Source organism: Crocuta crocuta, unplaced genomic scaffold (genome assembly GCF_008692635.1).
Source record: "Crocuta crocuta isolate KB4526 unplaced genomic scaffold, BGI_CrCroc_1.0 scaffold70, whole genome shotgun sequence".
Lineage (NCBI taxonomy): Eukaryota > Metazoa > Chordata > Mammalia > Carnivora > Hyaenidae > Crocuta > Crocuta crocuta.
In genome coordinates this window covers 10,824,787-10,846,910 of record NW_027528417.1, presented here as the reverse complement: position 1 = coordinate 10,846,910, position 22,124 = coordinate 10,824,787, and the positions used below count along the sequence as shown (strand labels likewise).

General features: G+C 37.3%; 1 long non-coding RNA gene across 4 annotated transcripts in view; it reads left to right on the top strand.

Moving 5' to 3' along the window:
* Positions 1 to 22,124, top strand: part of LOC144223592 (uncharacterized) — a 462,828-nt gene that overhangs the window by 289,417 nt on the left and 151,287 nt on the right. For all 4 annotated transcript variants that reach the window (XR_013332762.1, XR_013332763.1, XR_013332761.1 and 1 more), the window contains exon 5: positions 1,425 to 1,539. This is a non-coding gene — a long non-coding RNA (uncharacterized LOC144223592). The remainder of the gene's footprint in view (positions 1 to 1,424; positions 1,540 to 22,124) is intronic.

Here is a 22,124-nt window from a genome sequence, read left to right as displayed (position 1 = left end):
TGTGTTCTCAAGGAAAATTTACTGTTTTTTTTAAAAAAAATATTGCAACAATGTATTATGTGCTTATAGCATTTATAAAAAGGAGATGTTTAATTGAAAAGGTACATGGGAAGAAACGGAGAATTGGAATGATGTTATAATGTTCTTACATTATATGGGATGCTGTAACATCATTTGATGGTTGACTCAGATTTTGTAAAGATATATATTGTAAATTCTAAGGGAAGAACTAAAAAGATTTTTAAATGATGCATGAATAATATTTCTGTAGATGAGTTTAAATGTAATCATAAAAATGCTCAATTAAATTTAGACAACATTAAAAAACTTAAAGTGAAAAGGGAACAAATACAAAACAACTAGCCAGGTAGAAGATTTTAATCCAACCATATCAAATTCTAATTGCCTAAACATACCAAACAAAAGCGAAGATTTAAAGACTGGATATAAAAAGTAAAGCTGACTATATGCTCTCTAGAAGAATACAATTATATTTATAAAGACAGTTTAAAAGCAAAAGAATGGAGGGGCTCCAGGATGGCTCAGACCTTTGATCGTCCGACTCTTGATTTTGGATCTTGTCATGATTCCAGGATCGTGGGATCAAGCCCTCCATCAGGCTCCACACTGAGAATGGAGCCTACTTGGGATTATTTCTCTGTCTCTCTGTCTCTCTCTCCTTCTGCCCCTCTTGCTGTCTCTAAAAAATAATTTTTTAAAAAAGTAAAAGAATGGAGAAATATATGTCATGCAGACATTGCAATTTCAGAGGACATAAGCAATACATAAGAAAACATAGCAATTTCAGAGGGAAAAGACTGCAGAACAGGAACAGGGAACATTCAGGGAAAAAAGAAGGACATCATAAAATGATAAAGGGATCAATTATCCAAGAGAGCATAATAATGGTAGATGTGTATGTACCAAAAACCAGACTTATAGTATACATGAAATAGCAGATATGAAAAGAAACAGAAATCTAATCATGTTTGAATATTGCAACAATTAAAACCAGTGGACAGGAATTCAGCAAAGATACAGACGATCTGAGTGACACAGCCAACCAACTATCTAATTGGCATATATAGAATACTCCACAGGAGTCAAATGCTTAACATGAGCCACCCAGGAACCCCGAAAGCAATTTTTCTTTTTTACATAAGCTTCACATAATAGTTAGGCAACAGGTGCCTAATGAACATAGCACCTAATTAGGTAACCATGGTAGCTCCTGAAAGCAGGTTATCACCTCAGATGCCTATTTTTATGTGTATATGTCTTATGCTTATATATTTATGTTTATTTTTATGTTTATATATCAACACATTTTTTGGCCGTGTCTGGCACATTGTTTATGTAGATTGCGTATCCTTTGTTCTTATAGAAGGTATATTTAATATTTTGATGATTTTTTTCACTGATAGCTCTTCCAGCTCCGGGAACACTCACCTGTTGGCTGCTTTGATCCACCAAGAACATTACACTCTTTTTGCTTATTTGATTTACCTCAGATCTTATCAAATTTATTTCTGGCTATGGGTAAGTTACATTCTAGGCTTAAGTGTACTTTTATGACTCTTTTTGTCTGAAAGTAAAATGTATTAAAGCTGGTGGAGTCAAGTTATTGAACGTTTTCTGAAGTCTATCTTGTGGACGGTTTCATATGACCCCATATCCTATTTAGATAAGAGTTTTTATTGAATGTTCAATGCTTTCATTTGAATTATTCTATAAAAGGGATTATTCTCTATATTACAGATTTCTTTAAATAATAAGTAGACAATGCTTGACAATGTCTTTTTTAACATTTGACATCATTGGAGCGGCAGAAAAAAGTATTTAATGTTTTTGAAATTTTATTTCACATTTATTTATTTTTGACAGACAGAGCAGGACAGACCATGAGTGGGGGAGGGGCAGAGAAAGAGGAAGACAGAGAATCTGAAGCAGGCTCCAGGCTCTGAGCTGTCAGCACAGAGCCTGACGCAGGGTTAGAACCCATGGACTGTGAGATCATGACCTGAGCTGAGGTCGGATGCTTAACCAACTGAGCCACCCCCAAATAAAAGAGCATTGGCAGTTGTAACTGGAAGTTAGTAATAAAGGTTGGTTAAAAAGCATGTTAATTAATTTTCAGATCACTTGAAGCAAGATCACTAAATGAAGTTAATATAGGGGCTAGATAGAGAACCCAAACCGACGATAAGACCAGACAAAATGCCAGAGAGGCATGAGAGATTCCTGGTGACCATGGAAAATTGTTGTATGTGTGTGATCTCTTTTTGTGCGGGGCAGAGGGGGGCAGCATCATTTGAGTTTTAGTATATTGTGTCAATCTGTCAATGTAGATCCAGTATTAAAGATCTTCAAATTTTTCTAGAGAAGCTATATTTTTATGTGATGCTTCCTGATTACTTTTAATAAATGGGCTCAATTAAAACACATACACACATGCATAAACATATCTGGCAGTCTGATCCAATGCATGGAATATTAGCTGAATTCTTCATGTTTAAAACAGCTTGACATTATTTAACCAAATCAAGCAGATCTGGTACAGTTGAAATTTGTCCTGCTTTGTGTACATTAATAATTAATTAGAATTTTGCTTTCCAAAGCTCCCAAATCTTGTAATCTGTATGTTTTTTGTATTGATCACAATTTTTTCATATTCAAACTAATATAACTTCTTAAGATATTCATATTTTCAACCTAATCCTATTGCTAATTCAGTAGATAGTTATTGAATAAACTGTGTGAAAACAAGCACTGGTCTACATGATAGGAATACATAATGAACAAAAGAGACAAGTCCTACCTTTAATAGTATTTACAGGTGATTTAATCATTAAAATATACTTTTACATATGCTACAAAACTAGCTTTTTCCCTTAGGGAATTTTTTTCAACATAAAAGATATTAAAAGCCATTGATGTTACACATAGTAAGAAGAAACTCAGAGTTGCTGATGAAGCTCTAGAATCAAGTGGAAAATTGGAAAACACTTGTGATTTTAGTTTGGCCCTATTTTGTTTAATCTGTGCCTGCATTCTAAAAGCTTGTGTATATAGTTAAAATGTCTACTGTCGAATCTTTGTACATCCCAGATATTGTTTAATAATATACAGATCTCTGTAACATATTTTCTTTGTTTTAATGTTTTATTTATTTATTTATATATATATATTTTTTTTTTAGAGAGTGACAGACAGCGTGAGCAGGGGAGGGTCAGAGAAGGAGATACAGAATCTGAAACAGGCTCCAGGCTCTGAGGTAGCTGTCAGCACACAGCCCGATGCAGGGCTTGAACCCACGAACCATGAGATGATGACCTGAGCCGAAGTTGATGTAACTCTGAAAAGAGTACCTCTAACTGTATATAGTAAAATGATGCATCTCTGGAGGGTTAGGACATGTCATTTGCTGGAACGGTTATTTTAAAGAGCTAGAGGCAAACTAACATCTGTTCCTTCCTATTTCCCAATACGTAAGTTTTCAGTTAATCTCTGACAGAGATTAGAGGGACCACAATATGAAGATATGGGCTCTTAATGGCCCTTACAATTTTTATTTATGCAGATAAGCAACCTGGTCACTGTTCTACAAGTCCATGTGCTCTCTGCTTTTTGATAATGGCCCTGTTATTTCAGAGCAAAGCAGTCAGGCTCAAAAATTCCATCTGTTTTCCTAGAACCAGGCCACCTTCCATATGAATGAGTATGTCCTGGGTTGGTTGTTCTGGCTAGTGGTTCATTCCAAGGCAAAAACACTTGGCAAAGTTAGAAAGGGTATTGTTTTCAGTGAAAAGGAAAGTAAAGGTTGAGTATGTCACTGTCTCTTATATAATGTTACATATAGTGTTGAAAGGCTTATGGTTGATGAGGCTTCGTGAGCTGCAAAACTTAGAAAGTCTTGCTTAGAAGAGACAGATCCACTCTGTGATTCTAGGCAACACCCTGTTATGAAAACGGCATTGAAATGCAAGTAAGATATCTTGGTGTTCTTTTCTTAAAGCTGCCAATTATGTTTTATGTATCCTTGTATAAATATCTTTTTTTATTTTTTAAATTTTTCCTGATTTAGGTTAATTAATTTATTTTTAAATAGTTTATTGTCAAGTTCGTTTCCATATAACACCTGGTGCTCATCCCCACAAGTACCCTCCTCCATGCCCATCACCCCCTTTCCCCTCCCCCCACCCCCATCAGCCCTCAGTTTGCTCTCAGTATTCAAGAATCTCTCATAGTTTGCCTCCCTCCCTCTCCCCTACTATTTTTCCCCTTCTTCTGGCCATGTGTAGCAACATGGGTAGAACTTGAGGGTGTTATTGCTGAGTGAAATAAGTCAGGCAGAGAAGGACAGATACCATATGTTTGCATGTATAGGAGGGTTAGAAGGAACTTAATGGAGGACCTTGGGGAGAAGAAGGATAAATATCTTTTTTAAAAACCCAAGACCATCTATATCATTTACAGACTCAGCAAAAAAGGAAAGTGTAGAACTCCCTGTTTAAAAATCATGAACAATTTTAAGATGGCAGTGTCAGAGTGCTAAACCAAACTCAGGACCCCTCTGAATACAGGCCCTGTGTGGCTGCTCAGATCATATGCCTGTGAAGCTTGCTCTGCCTAAGACGTGTGGTCTTTATTTATAACATCACTATATGTACGTAGCCTGAGCTGTGGAATTCTTATGAGGTTCAAATTGGATGTTGATATATTTTGTAAATTATGAGCAATAATACTAATATAAAGACATACTAAGGTTTACTCTTCAGTTTGCCTAGATCATCCAATTGGAGCATATATTCTCTCCTATGTGAAATAGGTTATTTCCCATACTTTCCTTTATTTTTTAAAGTTTATTTACTTATTTTTAAGGGGGGAGAGAGACAGAGAGAGAAGGAGAGAGAGAGCAGGTGGGGGAGGCAGAGAAAGAGGGAGAATCTCAAGCAGATTTCAGGCGGTTGACACAATCTGACATGGGGCTTGAACTTGTGGGTTCAAACTTTCGAAACTGTGAGATCACGACCTGAGCTAAAATCAAGAGTTGAACATTTAAGTGACTGAGCCACCAAGGTGCCTTTTCTCCCATACTTTCTTTTAGATCTCAGTCTCATGAAAGTTGATTAAAAATAATCTCAATACAGTCTGCAAAAGATTTTTTGAAAGCTAAATGTATTTGGAAATAAGTTAAAATGGTGTGTGTGTGTGTGTGTAAATCTAAAGTTCAAAAGAGAGATGTGTGCTAGAGATACAGATTTGAGAAATAGAATGAAGAGCTCATGTTATGGGAAATATTAAGTGAGGTCATTAAGGGAGAATGAGTAGTGACTCATGGTCAGAACAGCTGATAAACTGCTTAACCCGAAAGCATTTGCAGTGGCTAATGGCAAATAGGCAGATGACAGGGAGACAGAATGAACAGAGGATTGCCCTGGAATTCCTTTTGGTTTTCTGCAATACCTAACACCATTCTGAAACAACACCACATCCCCAGAAGACATAACCAGAAGGCAGACAGAGGGACTTGGACAAGAAACCAGGTCATATGTAAAACAAATGTAGTTACGTCTGTCTTTCCTTTTACCCCTCCGTGGTAATTTTTCCTCCGGATTTCAATGTCATTAATTGCCTAATATATTGGAAAGTACAAGAGCCTTTGAGCCCCTAAGATTAAAATAAAAAGAAGAAATGTGAAACGCAATCTATCCATTTCTACACATGCTTTCTTTAGAAATGACCAAATATCTGATACTCTTATTCCAGATCCTATAAATGTCTCACCAGTATCACAACGATAAACTTTCTCCTGCTTGCAATCTTTTTGCTGTTTACTTGTCCCTCCAAGTTGCCTCTTGAGTGAACTTTAAGCTCCCTGGGCCTGCTCAAACTGGACCTAACTTAATGCTTGCTTTACTGGCCTTCACATAAATCCCAGATTGCTTTTAGGGCTCTTTACAGTGTGGTCCAGTTTACCTTTTCTTCATCTTTCACTATTTTCACTGAATCACCTGACATCCCAGTCCCAGTGAACCGTTCACAATTCCCCAAACATTTCACATCCCTTCTAGTATCCAGGCCTTTGCATACAGTATCCCTCTGATTAGTTATTATATTCCACTTCTCCATCCTTTCCTGTAAAGTTTACACAAATATTGTCTCCTCTGTAGTTAAGACCTGCTGCTGAGTTTCTGAAGCATAATAACTCCTGTGGTTCCTCATGAGAGTTGTATGAATACCATGTGTTATTAGTCAGCTTTGCTGAGCAACAAACCACCCAATACCTCGTTCTTACAAAACAAAACAAAAGCAACAAGGATTAGGTCTTGCTCATATTTTGCAAGTGCGGGCAGCAGGCAGCAGTTTGTTATGGAAATCCTCCCCTTGTCTTCTTCCTCTAGATTTCAGATAGTGGTTTTTCCATGAAGAGATTGAAATTAAATCTAGTAACAGAAAAATAGAGTTGGTTCATTTAGAACGGGAGTAGTCACTGCAGGCTTTTCTTAATGGGTGATTTTGTGAACAAGTATCTGATGGAAAAGGAGGGGCTATTTTTATGAATGTGGGAGAGAAAGCATGCCAGACAGAGGTAAGAATAAATACAAGGGCTCTCAAACAGAGACCAGCCTGGAATGCATCACTGAGAGGAGTGGATTGAGGAGTAAGAGAAGATAAGGAAAAACAGGCAGTCTAGGACCAACTTTCATTTTTTGAAAACTCAGGGGCACCTGAGTGGCTCCATCAGTTAAGCGTCTGACTTCAGGTCAGGTCATGATGTTGTGGTTCATGAGTTTAAGCCCCACATCAGACTCTGTGCTGACAGCTCAGAGCCTGGAGCCTGCTTTTGAGTCTCTGTCTTCCTTGTTCTCTGCCCCTCCCCTGCTCACACTCTGTCTCTGGCTCTGTCTCTCTCTCTCTCCCTCCCTTTCTCTCAAAAATAAATAAACATTAAAAAATAGAAAAATCAGATTAACAATTTTGTATTTTATGCTAATTGTGGTGGAAAACCATTGGATTGGATAGTTTTAAGCAAATATGATGAACGTAATGTATGTTTTTAAAAGAATACTGGCTCCTGGGTAGTGAATGTATTATTACAGAGCAAGGGGACAGCAAACAGTGCAAGCAAGCAGTTAGGAAGCTACTGTAGTGTCCAGGCAACAAATGATCATAGTTGATACTGAGGTGGAGACAGTGGATCTAGAGCATTGAGGAAGGGTAGACTTTGGATAGTGGTAAGAGTAATATGTCTCCACAACAGATGGAAGGCAGTACATATTGGTTGTGGAGACATGGGGGATTTCTCATCTATAGTTTATACTTTTGTAAAAAAGTATGTGACAACAACTGACTTAATCAGGGGATTCCTTTGAAACAGAAACCTGAGAAAGAGGAAACAATATAACATAGTTACTTGGGGGAGTAAGAGAAGATGTTTACCGAAGTGCCAGAATTTCCAGGTAGTGTTAAAGACTCATCTGAGATTTGTCATCAAGAGTTTATACTGAAACAAGTCAACTTGGTTTTGTGCAAAACCAATATCTACCAATATCCAGTTTTCCTGGAACTGATGGATAGTTAAACTTAACAACAGTAATAGGTTTGTACAACAGAGGAAGGAAAGATGGAGTGTTAGAAATATTTGCAAAGCAGTGTTTGTAATTCTGTATGACATATTCTAAGAAAGGAAGGAAGGCAGTAAGAATAGTGGGCAATACTGAGGTAGTTCATTCAGGCTTCTATAACAAAACTACTATAAACTGGGTCCCTTCTAAACGGCAAACATTTGTTTCTCATAATTCTGGAGTCTGAGAAGTCCAAGATCATGGTGTTGGCAGACTGAGTGTCTGATGAAGGCTAACTTCCTCCCTGATGGCCATGTTTTGACTGTAACCTCATATGGGGGAAGGAAGTGAGAGAGCTATCTGAGGCCTCTTTTATTTTCCAAGGGCTCTAATCCCATTCTGTGACTGCTCTGCCTTCATGACCTACTCACCTCCCAAAGGCCCCAGTCCCTTATACACTCACCTTGGAGGTTAGGAGTTCAACACCTGAATTTTGGGGAGGATATAAACCCTCAAATCTGTGACATGAGGAAATAGTAGGATTAAGTGAATGGAAATCTCAATGGAGTTGTTGTGTTTTTTTTTTTTTTTTAAGTTGAAAAAATGCTATATCGGTGAACATGAAGTCTAGAAGGTATGGGTCACAGTATAGAAATTATGCATTTGAGTTTTTAAGTAATGAAGCTATTTGCTATATTAAGGTTTTAGGTGTTACCAAAGGACAAGGTGGCAGGACTCGATGTAAAAGACTAAACTATTGGTAATGAGTAAGTTTAGGAACAGAGAGGTATTAGTATTGAAAATTGAAAATCATGTGTAGTATTAGAAAAGATGGTGAAATCAGGAACTAAAACCATCAGTCAATGAACAGGAGTAACCATAGGATTGGAAGGTGAAAGTGACCATGGGGATTAGTAGATGATTAAGTCTAGTAACATTAGCTTTAAAGGAGCTGAGGAGAAAGAATTTGGAACAGTTTTAAAGTAGGAGAGAAAAGGGAAGAGAACACTGACTCCCATCTAGACCCTGAGGCACATGGACTTTAAGAAATAATCTCTTCTCCAAAGAACCTCGTAGAAAACAGTGATATTAAGGGAAAGTTGAAAGAAATTCAGGGCTGTTGGTGATTATGGATCATGAATTCAAAAGATCTCATGGAAATGTTTGAGAGAGGAAAAGAATCTGTGGATAACTGGGTTAGAGATGTCAATGAGTAAATAATCTTGAGTGTGGTGTTGTGGTGATGATAGTTTTGCAGAACAGATACTCTCAAGGATTTAGATACAGAAGGACTTGGATGTTTTGACAGTGAATGAGGGTCTAGGGATCTGTGGGATGACAGGAGGCAAAATTATCTTTCTAGCATCCCCCGTCTGAGGGTTCCTAGACTGACAAAAATTTCCTCATCATTTTAGAAAACTCATCTGGTTCTTGAACATTCAATTATATGTCTAATTGCTTCCTACTGTGAAACTCAGGATGCCTCTTGAGGCATCTTATAGCTCTTTCTGCATATTTTTGGAGAAGAGTTTCTATTAATTGAGTTTTTTTCCCCCAAATATTCTAGTTAATGCACCTAATCTTCTTAAATACCACAAAGAATACTTAGGCAGCTGAAATCTTCCATCAGCCTGGACTCTGCTAGAATTTTCACTATGCTGAACACAGACACTCATTTCAAAGTGAGTCAAACAGCTGAATTCAGTAAGACAGCTACATCTATTAAACACTTGCAGTTGATTTTTCAATAAATCTCAATTTCTAAAGCATAGTGTTTCAACAAATCCAAGACAGTTTTCGATATGTTTTCTCTGTGAAAACTTAAATTTTGAAATATTTTAAACCTGTAGAAAAACATAGAAAATATACAAGAGACATGTGTATAGATTCCTCCCTAGATTTCACAATAATTGACGTTTGGCCTTTTTTGTTTCAAATTCCTTCCTTCCCTCCCTTCCTCCCTCCCTTCCTCCCTTCCTTCCTTCCTTCCTTCCTTCCTTCCTTCCTTCCTTCCTTCCTTCCTTCCTTCCTTCCTTTTCTTTCAAGAGAGAGAGGGAGAGGGAGAGGGAGAGGGAGAGAATCTTAAGTAGACATGGAGTTCAACACGGGGCTCAATCCCATGACCCTGAGATCATGACCCAAGCTGAAATCAAGAGTCGGACACTCAACCAACTGAGCCACCCAGGCACCTCTCCAGTGTCTCTTTTTAATAAGATATTATATGGCCCCATTCTTTTTCCTCCAGCTTCATTGAGATATAATTGATATAAAACATTGTGTAAGTTTAAGGTGTGATGGTTTGATATGTGTGTATATTGTGAAATGTTAACCACAGTAAGGTTACTTTAACATACCTTTCACCTCACATAATTACCATTTTGTTGTTACAGTGAGAACATTAAAACTCTCACAGCAACTTTCAAGTGTACAGTATTGTATTTTTTTACTTTTTTATTTTTTTTACATTTATTTATTATCGAGAGACAGAGCATGAATGGGGGAGGGCCAGAGAAAGAAGGAGACACAGAATCTGAAACACACTTCAGGCTCCGAGCTGTCAGCACAGAGCCTGATGTGAGGCTTGAACCCACGAACTGTGAGACCATGACTTGAGCTAAAGTCGGATGCTCAAATGACTGAGCCACCCAGGCGCCCCTACAATATTGTATTTTTAATTATAGTCACCATGCTGTACTTTAGATCTCTGGAACTTACCTTATAACTGAATGTTTGTACCCTTTGACCAATATCTTCTCATTGCCCTAATCCTCAGCCACTTGCAACCACTGTTCTACCCTCTGTGTCTATGAGTTCAATGACTTTGGATTCCATATATAAACGAGATCATATGGTATTTGTCTTTCTCTGACTTATTTCACTTAGCACATTGCCCTCAGGGTGTATCCATGTTGTCTCATATGGCAGGATTTCCATTTTTTTTTAGCCTGAATAATATTCTATTGTATTTGTATACTACATTTTTTTTATCCATTTATCCACTGATCATCATTTAGGTTGTTTCCATATCTTGGGTAATGTGAATAATGCTGCAATGAACATATAAGTACAGATATTTCTTTGAGATAATGATTTCATTTCCTTTAGCTATATACTTGGAAGTGGGATTGCTTGGACTGTATGGTTGTTCTATTTTTAATGTTTTGAGGAACCTCCATATTCTTTTCTAAAGTGAGTGCATCAATGTATATTTCCACCAGTAATTCACAGCATGCTCCCTTCTTTTCCACACTCTCACCAATATTTGTTCCTTCTTGTCTTTTTGATAATAGCCACTTTAACAGGTGTGAAGTGGTATTTCATTGTGGTTTTGATTTGCATTTTCCTCATGATTAGTGATATTGAGTGCATTTTCAAGAGCCTATTGGCCATTTGTATGCCTTCTCCAGGGAAATGTCTGTTCCAGTCCTTTGCCCATTTTTTTATTTGACTTGTTGGTGGTTTGCTATTGACTAGTATAAGTTCCTATTAACCCCTTATCAGATGCATGGTTTTGCAAATATTTTCTTCCATTTTGTAGGTTCCCTTATCATTATGTTGATTGTTTATATTGCTCAGCAGAAACCATCTGATCCTGGGCTTTTCTTTTTTAATTATTTATTAAATTTCCTTATTTTTATCGGTCTGTTCACATTTCCTGTTTCTTCATGATTCAGTCAAGGTAGGTTACACCATTTCTAGAAATTTACCAGTTTCCTCTAGGTTGTCCAATTTTTGGTATATAGCTGTTCATAGTTAAGTCTCCTATAATCTTTTTGTAATTTCAGTGGTTATCAGTTATAATGTCTTTCTCTTTCATTTATGTTATTTATTTGAATCCTTTCTCTTTCTTGGTTAGTAGCAAAAGGTTTGCCAATTCTGTTTATCTTTTCCAAAACAACTCAATTTTGTTTATCTTTTCTATTGTTTCTTTCGTCTCTATTTCATTTGTTTCCACATTGATCTTTGATATCTTCCTCCTTCTGCTAACTTTGGATTTAGTTTATATTTGTTCTTCTGGTTCCTTGAGGTATAATGTTATGTAGCTTAGAATTTTTTAATGTAGGTATTTATTGTTATAAACTTCCCTCTCAGCACTGCCTTGCTCCTTTCCATAAATTTTGTAACCTTTGTTTCAGGGTTTTGTTTGTTTGTTTGTTTTGTTTTTTTCAATTTCTTCTGATTACATCTTTGAACAATTGGTTGTTTAGTTTTCACACATTTGTGAGTTTTCTAGTTTTTCTTCTATTACTGACTTCTAATTTCATGCCATTGTAATTAAAAAAAAATATTTGGTATGATTCAATCTTTTTATATTTATTAAGCATGTGTTATGACCTGACGTCTGATTTATCTTGGAGAATGTTCTGTGGGCACTTGAGAAATATATGTATTCTGTTGCTGTTGGATGTAATGTTCTGTATATGTCTGTTAGATCCATTTAGTCTAAAGTATAGTTCAAGTTCAGTGTTTCCTTATTGATTTTCTGTCTGAATGATCTATCCATTGTTGAAAGTGGAGTATTAAAGTCCTCTGCTATTATATTGTTGTCCATTATTCTCTTCAGATCTTTTAGCATTTCTTGATATATTTTTCCCCAAGGTTGGGTACACATATATTTACAACAGTTATATCCTCTTAATTATCTACCCCCTTCAACAATATGTGATGTTCTTTGTCTCTTTAACATTTTTAAAATTTTAAATGTTTATATATTTTTGAGAGAGAGAGAGAGAGTGAGATCAAGAAACAGGGTGCACAAGCAGGGGAGGGTCAGAAAGAGAGGGAGACATAGAATCTGAAGCAGGCTCTAGGCTCTGAGCTGTCAGCACAGAGCCCAGCATGAGGCTTGAACCCACAAACCATGAGATTATAACTTGAGCCGAAGTTGGTTGCTTTACCGACTGAGCCACCTAGGTGCCCCTCTTTAACATTTGTTTTTTATTCAAGCCTATTTTGTCTGATATAAGTATTGCTACTCCTGTCTTCTTTTGGTTTCCATTTGTTTGGAATACATTTTTACACTCCTACACTTTGATGTTATGTGTGTACTTAAAGGCAGAGTGAATGTCACACAGGTACAATATAGTTGGGTCCTGTTTTTTATCCTTTCAGTCACTCTGAGCCTTTTGATAAAGAAATTTAATCCATTTACTTTTAGGGTAATTATTGATAGGTAAGAACTTACTATCGCCATCTTGTTAATGTTTTCTGGCTATTTTGTAGCCTTTGTTCTTTCTTCTCTTGCTGTCTTCCTTTCTGAAATGATCATTTTCCATTGATTCCTTTTTCTTTTTCTTATATGTACTTACTATAAGTTTTGGCTTGTGGTTACACTGAGGCTTACTTGAAATACCTACTGTTATAATAGTTTATTTTAAGCTAATAACAACTTTAATTGCATATAAAAGCTCTGCCCTTTTGCGCCTCCCCACACATTCTATGTTTTTGATGCCATATTTACATGTGACAAATTTTACACATTTTTAAAATATTGTGTATCCATTACTTCTGAGCTCGTGCAGAGTTGTTTCTCTTGTGGGGAATGGAGGGTGGGATCTTCTACTTCATTATCTGGGTGACATCACTATTCCCTGTCCTTTTGTTTTGTTTTGAAATCTTTCCCACTATTTGTAGGAATTTTGCTAACAGCTTATTTCTAAAGTATATAGTTCTAAACACTAATTTATGTATTTCAATAACTTACATTTATGATAATATGTTAAATGAAAGGCAATTTGATATTTTCACTTCATATCATATTTGAGATTTATTCATGTTTGGATATATCGGTGTGCTTCATACAGATGAATAAATTGGAATTTGGCATTCTATTTCCATAACTAGGGACAGTCTGCTTCCACTTTTTTAAAACTTTTTCAGATAGTTATCCAATATTCCTGATGTCCCCTGTTCTCTTTAAAACCCAAATGAACCATAAAAAAAGATTGAAATCTTGCCATTTGCAACAACAAGGGTGGACCTGGAGGGCAGTTGTGCTAAGTGAAGTAAATCAGACAGAGAAAGACAAATACTGTGTGATCTCTCTTACCCGTGGAGTTTACAAAACGAGACAAAACAAAAAACACCAAGTTCATACATACAGAAATAGGTTGGTGGATGCCAGAGGTGGGGTGAGGATGGTAAGGGGCAAAATGAATGAAAGGGGTCTAAGGTACAAACTTCCAGTTATGAAATAAATAAGTCTTGGGAATGTAAGGTAGAGAATGTGATTATTGTTTATAATACTTTATTGCATATTTAAAAGTTGCTAAGAGAATAAATCTTAAAAGTCCTCATCATAAGAAAAAAAATCTTACTGTGTGGTGATGGATGTTAACCAGACTTAATGTGGTCATCATCATGCAGTGATGAATACAAATACTGAATCATTCTCTTCTTCATCTGAAACTAATACAAAGTTGTAAGTTAACTATACATTCTTCGTTTTTAATTAAATAAAATCACACAGAAAATAAAAATTAATGTGGAGATGAAAAAATGAGAGAAAACATTTTGATGTTCAGATATGACTAGGCAGTCCTGCAATTATGCGAAAACAGTGATGCAACTCCAATGGGGAAATTTCAAAGGATATAAACTGGCAGTTTACAGATAAAGAAACAAAACTAAAAAAACATGAGAATAGATGCTCAGAATCAATAGAAACCAGAAAATTGCAACTTAAAACTAGAATGAAAATCCATTTTCCCCTATTGTACTAATAAAATTTAGAATGTTGGATAATGTCAGTATTATTGGAGATATAAGATCCTTCATTTACTAGGTGGGATTGGAGACTAGAGTAGCCATTCTGGTGAAGAATCCTGCACAATTTAGACAAATTAGGCATGGACACACCCTTTGACATGGCAATTCTGTTCTTGGGTATAGAGTCCAAATAAATTCTTACATAAGTCCATAAAGGGACACATACAAAAAGTTTATTCATGGTTTTATTTATGGTGATGGTGCAGACAATGGAGATTTGAGGCAATTCAGGGACCAGAAAGGTAAAGCATGGTAGATACCCACCATGGAGTGCTATGCACCAGTTAAGAGCAAAAGTTAGGTACATACATAGCATAACACATCATTATTAGAAATACAAAGCTTGAAACAATGTTAGGAACAGAATTGTTCTAACATATGCTTTTTGAGAACATTAAAAAAATTCATACTAAACAGGATTCCCTATAGAGTGAAAGTGGGTCATGTTGTGGGGATAAGGAGAATAAATATACAGCTACTCTTCTAGACTCTATTCTTCCTCTGCTTATTACAGTTTTTCAGCTTCTCCTCTGTACTCTGGCATCCAGGACTGTATATAATTTCCAGACATGGTTTTGCCAGAGGTAACCTTGTCTGTACACTTCACATTTATGGAGGCAAACATTCTTACTCTTTTTCTTACTGTTTACTCAATTTCTTTTATGGATTTGCTTTTATGATTATTTTATATATCTCAACATCTTTAATGCAAATTACTTCTTTGCTTCTATCTGTTTTCCACACTTTCATTCTTCTATTCCTGTATCAAACACTGTTCTAGGTTCTTTGGCTTTAAGAAATGACCATGGTACAATCTCAGCCCTGAATGTATTGCAAAAGGTATTTCTACTGCAGGAATGTAAGAATCAGGTCCACCTGGCTTTAATTGCCTAATCTAATTTCTGATGTTTACTAAGGAGATACAGCAGTATCATTTCTCAGCCCCACTGCTATTTTTAGTCAGCTATTACTCTTTTTGAAATTTCTGTGAAATCAATAGGCCTCTCTGAAGGGCCATTCTTCTTAATATGAAAACAAATGTATCTCTACTCCTCTTAAAAATGTTAAGATTTATCTCTAGAAAGTTATTTGCCAATATCATTTTAATGTGCTAGAGAGGTCTTCTAAATTAGAAACTATTGGATTTTTTGCTCCATGCATTTTATTAGTTAAGGAGAGTGATTCCATAAAAGCCTTGGGTGGGGGGAATAGAAGACGAGTCATAATTTTGCGACTTGCTTAAGTCAGGTCCAGAATCATAGATGCAGGGGTAGGAAGGTGCTTTAGAGAGAATTCCCAGACAAGTTCAATGGATATGGTAAATAAGGCCATTCAGCCACTTTTTTTTTCATTATTAAGCATAGTTTGCATATATTTTACTCCAAAAGCCAGTTGTGTGCACATGTACAGGCACGCATAAGCAGAATCTTCTTTTTCATGTAACTGTCTGAATATGAGTAAACATATTTGGACTGCCTTGGTTTCCCATCCAACTTCCTTCAGTGTATCTACACTGGATCCCAACTTTATCTCCTTCACTCTAATCTCCAAGGGAGCAGTGCTTCTCTTTCTATTAAAGGTGAATTTGAAACGCCCATTCTTGAATGCGAACCCATCTTGATACTGTGGAGTCCTTGTTCCACCTGTCATCTCCTTCCTTTCGTTTGCCTCCAGGTCCTTTCTCTGTTGGTTTGTTTCCTTTGGCTATACTAATCCTCCAGATTTTTCCTTTCTCAGCCAAAAAATTCATAACCCTTTCTGAACCTGCGTGCTTCTCCCCAGCATCTTCTCTCTCTTTGTCTTTCCAGCCTTGCTTACAGTTTGTATTTTGAATGATTTTTTCTCTCACCGTTCAGTAGGCTTCTGGTAGCTTCTACCAAAACTACTTCATTGAAACAAAGAGCTTTCATTATTTTGAAAAAGGCATCCGAAAAAAATTTTGAAATAATTTCATTATTTTGAAAAGGCATCATTGTTCATACTAGACATTACTGACGGATTTTTCTCTCCTAAAACTGATGCCTCCATTGAATTAGTAACATCCCTTCTTTCATATTTTGTTTCTTAACTTTAAGCTTCTGTCACTAAATTTTCTTCCTCTCTCTGCCCTTAGTATCCTTCAAATGTCTTTTCCATTTTCTACGCTCTTCTCACTTCTCTTCCATTACATAGTAATAATTAGGTCTATGTATAAATGACTTATGAATCTACTACCTTAGTCTTAACATTCCCCCAAGCTCTACATACATATACCTTACCTGCCTTTTGGATATATCTACCTGAATACCCCCCCCCAAAGACATATCCATATCAGATTGTTCAAATTATCAATATACTCCTTATCCTTCCTTAAAAACCCATTTCCACCATAGTCCCTTTATGAATTATTGATACTACCTAGTACTCCAAACTCAAAGCCTGGAAATTATCCTTTACTATTTACTCTTTTAACTCCTTATCTCCATTTCAAAACATTTACTCAATTTTGTCAGTTTCACTTTCCCAATTTCTCTTTAATATACTTAATCCTGTCCATTTTCATTGCCAGGATCTTAGTTTACAGTTTCTTATTCCTCCAGCAATGCATCTGTATCTCAACACCATTTGTTTTAATATAGTGCGATTTTGTGGGTTAGTGCCTTTTTGCCTTACCTTGGCTCTGTTGAGCTATCAGTTGGAAGTGAGTTCCTTCACTGTCCCTGGAAAAGCGCCTCCCAGGTCATTTTCTTTCATAACTCAAATATGAGTAAGACCGTATCATGTTCATTGCCGGAATCTTCTCCTTTTTTATTATGTATCTAACAAATAATAAATTTAAAATGCTTTTTAAAGTATTTTGTGTTTACACACAGTTTAAAGTATCTTTGTGTTACACGAAGACCTATAGCATATAAAGATTATATGTGATTTCTAGATTTAAAAAATTATATTCAGACATGCTAAATTCACAGTTCTAATCACCTCTGCATTTCTGTTTGGATAATTTACTTGTACTCAGCTTGTGATGTTCTTTTTTTAGGTAAAATAAAAGAATGGTTTGGAATCTTAATTGCTTTCTACTTCTGAGCAGTCTCCCTCCTCATGTTTCTGGATACATTGCTTCTACAAAGGGTATAACAATAGGGTGGGAAGATCGCTGCCATCCTTTCCAGCAGACAGACCTTCTCCTGGCTTCTGAAATGTATGTTGGAAACAATGAACTGTTGCTCTGACACACACCATCCCATATTATCATTTAGTCAGAAAAATACTATCCATGGCAGGAAGAAACTGTGTAAAAAGAACTAATTACAATTGTGAGGCCACATTCTGCAGACAATTAGCACATCACGGGGGTGTATATTTTACATCAAATACCAGATGGGGTAATGTGAGAAGCCTTGCAGTTTGAGGAAATGGCAAAAGTCTGAAGAGTGAGAAACTGTCACTTGAAATGGCTTTTCTTTAGAAAATTTGGAGGAAAAAAAAAGGAAATGTGAGTATGAGCAAGCAAAATCTCATGAGATCTCTGGGCAGGTAATCTTAACACACAGGAAGAAAAGAAGATCCCTGGTTTATTCCTACCTAGTTATAGCACACTTCCTTTTATTGAGGGTTCAGCTATAAAAGAATAACATGAATTGACAATTATATACATTATATGGAACACTCTTTTTTTTTTTTTTTCTTCTCATGATCCTCACAGCAAAGCTATAGACAGTGCAGATGTTAATCATCCCTGTAATGGAAGGGAGAAATGGGGCCTCAGAGAGACGGAGTGCCTCAGTCAAAGTCAAGCAGCTTGCAAGTGATACAACTACAACTTGATTTCAGACCTTCTGACTTCAAATTCCATGTCCCTGTGCCTTCTACTGAGTGTCAGTGCCCAAGTAACAGTTCTGCTCCAGGTTTCACACTCTCAGAGGAAATTTAACCTCATAAATATTTCTCACTCCAAGGAGTATCAAAGGTCAGCTTACTCAGTGTGTTCTGCTGATGCAACCTGTCCGCATATTGCCTCAATGCTTCCAAATCTGAGGAAGCTTGACCATAAATAAGTAACATCCTCAACAAGGCTTAGCCAGAGATGGCTCCTCTGGAACGCTAAAGATGCTGATGCGGCCAGTTACGGAAGCATCTCTCACTCCTTTAAAATGATGTCCTCACTTATTATTATTAAGATAAATCTACATAATGTGTTTTAAATAGTTCATGTCTCATTGGCAGAAGCAGAGAATTTACATGCTGTTCTAAAAAAGTTCACAGTAATCATTTCTTTTTAAATAAGCTGCTTAGTGTCTGAGTTTTGGTTGAATGACATTGTGTATGAACCCATATTGAATTTGGTCCTTCTTTTAGGTGCTTCATTTCTTGGGTGTCCAGATGTTTCACGTTTAGTCAGTGGCTGATATTACTCTGTTTTTACTAGTGTACATAGCCCTGAAAGGCAAGGCGGAAGCTCCCACATCATGATGGGCTTTCTGTAGTATTGAGCTTACACACTTTTTTTTTTTTTTAATATTTATTCATTTTTTGAGAGAGAGAGAGAGTGCAAGTGAGGGATGGGCAGAGAGAGAGGGAGACGCAGAATCCAAAGCAAGCTCCAGGCTCTGAGTTGTCAGCACAGAGCCTGACATGGGGCTCGAACCCACCAGCCGTGAGATCATGACCTGAGCCGAAGTCAGACACTTAATCGACTGAGCCACCCAGGTGCCCCTAAACTTACACACGTTTGCAACCCACTGACTATTCCAGTTTCTCTGGCTAAGATTCTCTTTCCCCATTTCAAATGCTTCTCTGCTTATAAAATTCACTAAAGTTGCTGCTTTTCTCTTGAAGCCCTCCCCTGTTGCCCGTGCCGTGTGTCACCATGTTCTGCTCTGCACTCCCATACTATGCGTATTCTACGTGCAAGAGACTATGTTTACCACTACTTGTTTCTGCACTTTTCCTCTACTATGCTGATTGAATTATATCTGTGCCTTCAATAGTAATCAGCCCAGAGGCATGCAAATTGCTGATCCCCAATAAGTGCCCATTGTATAAATGAAAATGAGAAGTGATGTCATGCTTCTAGAAGGTATGACTACTGTCTTGAATCTCAACAAACTTGATTGATTTCTCTCTGTTTTCAGTGATGAGATGTAGGAGGAATTGAGAATTACTTTCTCACAAGTAAGGGTGTTATTTTCCACTCATTAATTCCTATGATGCGCACATCCATTAAGGAGGACTGCACATGCAGAAAGGCAGAAGTGTGTGACCCATATCCTGCCACTCTTCTTAGCTGCACTCTATGGCACTGACCAGCCAAGAAACTACTTAGTGTAACCCCAGCACATCACATGGACTTGCAACTTTGTGATTTTTGGATGCTGGTAACTCTGGATGAAAGCTCCTGTCCCCTCCTCTCCAATGATTTTTCTATTCTAAGACTTAGTTTGTTTGTCACGTTCTATGCAAAGTCTTTCCTGATTCCTGAGAATTAAAGAATTATATTATTTGTAGTGATGTCAAAGCACTCTGGAAGTACTTTTATTATGAAATTGTTATAATGGTTCTGCTTTTTGGGTTGCATGCCTGCATCTTCCCTTAGATTGTGAGTTCCTCTAAGAGAGATACCATGTATTATTCCTCTCTATGATGCCAGGCTCTTCCATAGCACCTGACACAAAGTTAATACTCAGTAACTGCTTAATGAATTGATGATTTTATTTATTTATTTGTTTGTTTGTTTGTTTGTTTAGAGAGAAAGGGAGGGAGAGAGCATGCACACACATGAGCAAGAGAGGGACAGAGAGAGAGGGAGAGAGAGAAAATCTCTGCCAGGCTCTGTGTTTTCACTGAGGAGTCTCACAAAAGGCTGGAAGTCATGAACAATGAGATCATGGCCTGAGCCGAAATGAAGAGTCAGATGCTTAACCGATTGAGCCACCCAGGTGCCCCGGGGTTGATGATTTTCAGTAACAGAAAATATATATCCTCTCTATAGGCAAAGTACTTCATTAGGCACCAGTATAGAATAAACAATGACTCAAACAAGGCCAAGTGCTATAAAAGCTTCCATTAGAAGACAAGAGATATGAGGATGAAAAAAATAATTGGGGTAGGAATGTAAGTTGTGCCTCAAAATATTAGAGAGAAATTCCATGGACAGAGAAGGAATGGGGAGAGGGGTAGAAGAGACAAGGCCATTCAAGGCCAAGGGAACAGCAGGTTTTCTTTGGAAGCTTTCCTGAATTGACTTAAAGGCAAACTCCATTAAATGTAAATAAAGCTGCATGACTTTAAAGGAAACGATACACAATAATTAAAGTAGATTAAAATTGGAGGCAACCTTCTGTGAGCTCAAATGTTTTTGGTGTAGTTTGAAATTAACTTAACGTACAAAAATTCGGACAAGTTTGTGAAAGAAAGCAGAATAGCATTCAGATGATGTGCCTTAGCCTCTCTTATTTACAACAGCAAAGTAGCTGACATAAGTCACCCTGTGTGAATTTGTTTTATTAATTATACTCATAATTCAGAGTCATCATTAGAGCTTAAATAGACTAGCTACACTGGGAGTTATGATGCATGCTTGACCTACGTTCTTTTTTTTTTTTTTTTTTACAAATAGTTTATTGTCAAATTAGTTTCCACATATTGACCTACGTTCTAAACTCCAGGGCAGGCACCTCTGAGAAGGGTGGAATGGAATCTCTCCCGTCTCTGCTGTTTACGCTGAATTGAGATCCTTCCGAATGGGAGGATAAGCATCTCTCTGGTTTCCTGGAGAAGCCCAAGTCCATGTCCTGCCCAGAAAGCCTCATATGATGTACACCAGGCTGTACTGCACAAAAGTACGTTTCCGGTGGGTGCCTAGGAAACATTAGTCGGCTTCCTGTGTCAACTCCAGAATGCCACATCAAGTTCATTAATGAAAATTGCATTTAAAAGACTCACAGAGACTGTGGCAAGGTGACTTCTAACTTTTGCTAGAATACAGTTATTCAGAGATTTCCAGTCATCAAAAGACAAAGGAGCTGTTGAGAAAATAATGGTGGTATGTGGTGGGGAGGATGGGAAGGTCTTTGGTTACTAGCACATGAATGTATCAAAAGCAATCTGTACACTGTTTGGGCTTGGCCCGGTGAAGAAACCGCAGGGAAGGTGCTGGAAAATGCAGAAGGCACAAACTTTAAAACATTCTGCATATGGAGAATAGGTTAGGTAGAAGAGTAAGGAACAGTAACTGAAGTGAAGGGTGAGGCTAGCAAAGACAGACATTGGAGGAAGGCAGTGGCAACGGTTAGCAGAGGGGCAGTATTTGAAGTCTGTTCCCTTGGGAGTCATTCCAGAAGCCAGTTTCTTTTTTTTTTTAATGTTTTATTTATTTCTAGGAGAGAGGGAGAGAGAGAGAGAGCATGAGCAGGGGAGGGTCAGAGAGAGAGGGAGTCACAGACTGAAACAGGCTCCAGGCTCTGAGCCGGCTGTCAGCACAGAGCCTGACGCGGGGCTGGAACCCACAAACCGCGAGATCATGACCTAAGTGAAAGTCAGACGGTTAACCGACTAAGCCACCCAGGCGCCCCTCCAGAAGCCAGTTTCAACCACCATGTTCAAGTACGCTTGGGATGTACCAAAATTTATTACCAATAAAATATACTTATTAAATGATTTATTTTGTAAATAAACAGAAGATTATTCTTTTTTTCCTGCACTGCCATTTATTTTTTAATAGTTTATTGTCAAGTTAGTTTCCATATAACACCCAGTGCTCATCCCCACAAGTGCCCTCCTCCATGCCCATCACCCCCCTCCCCTCCC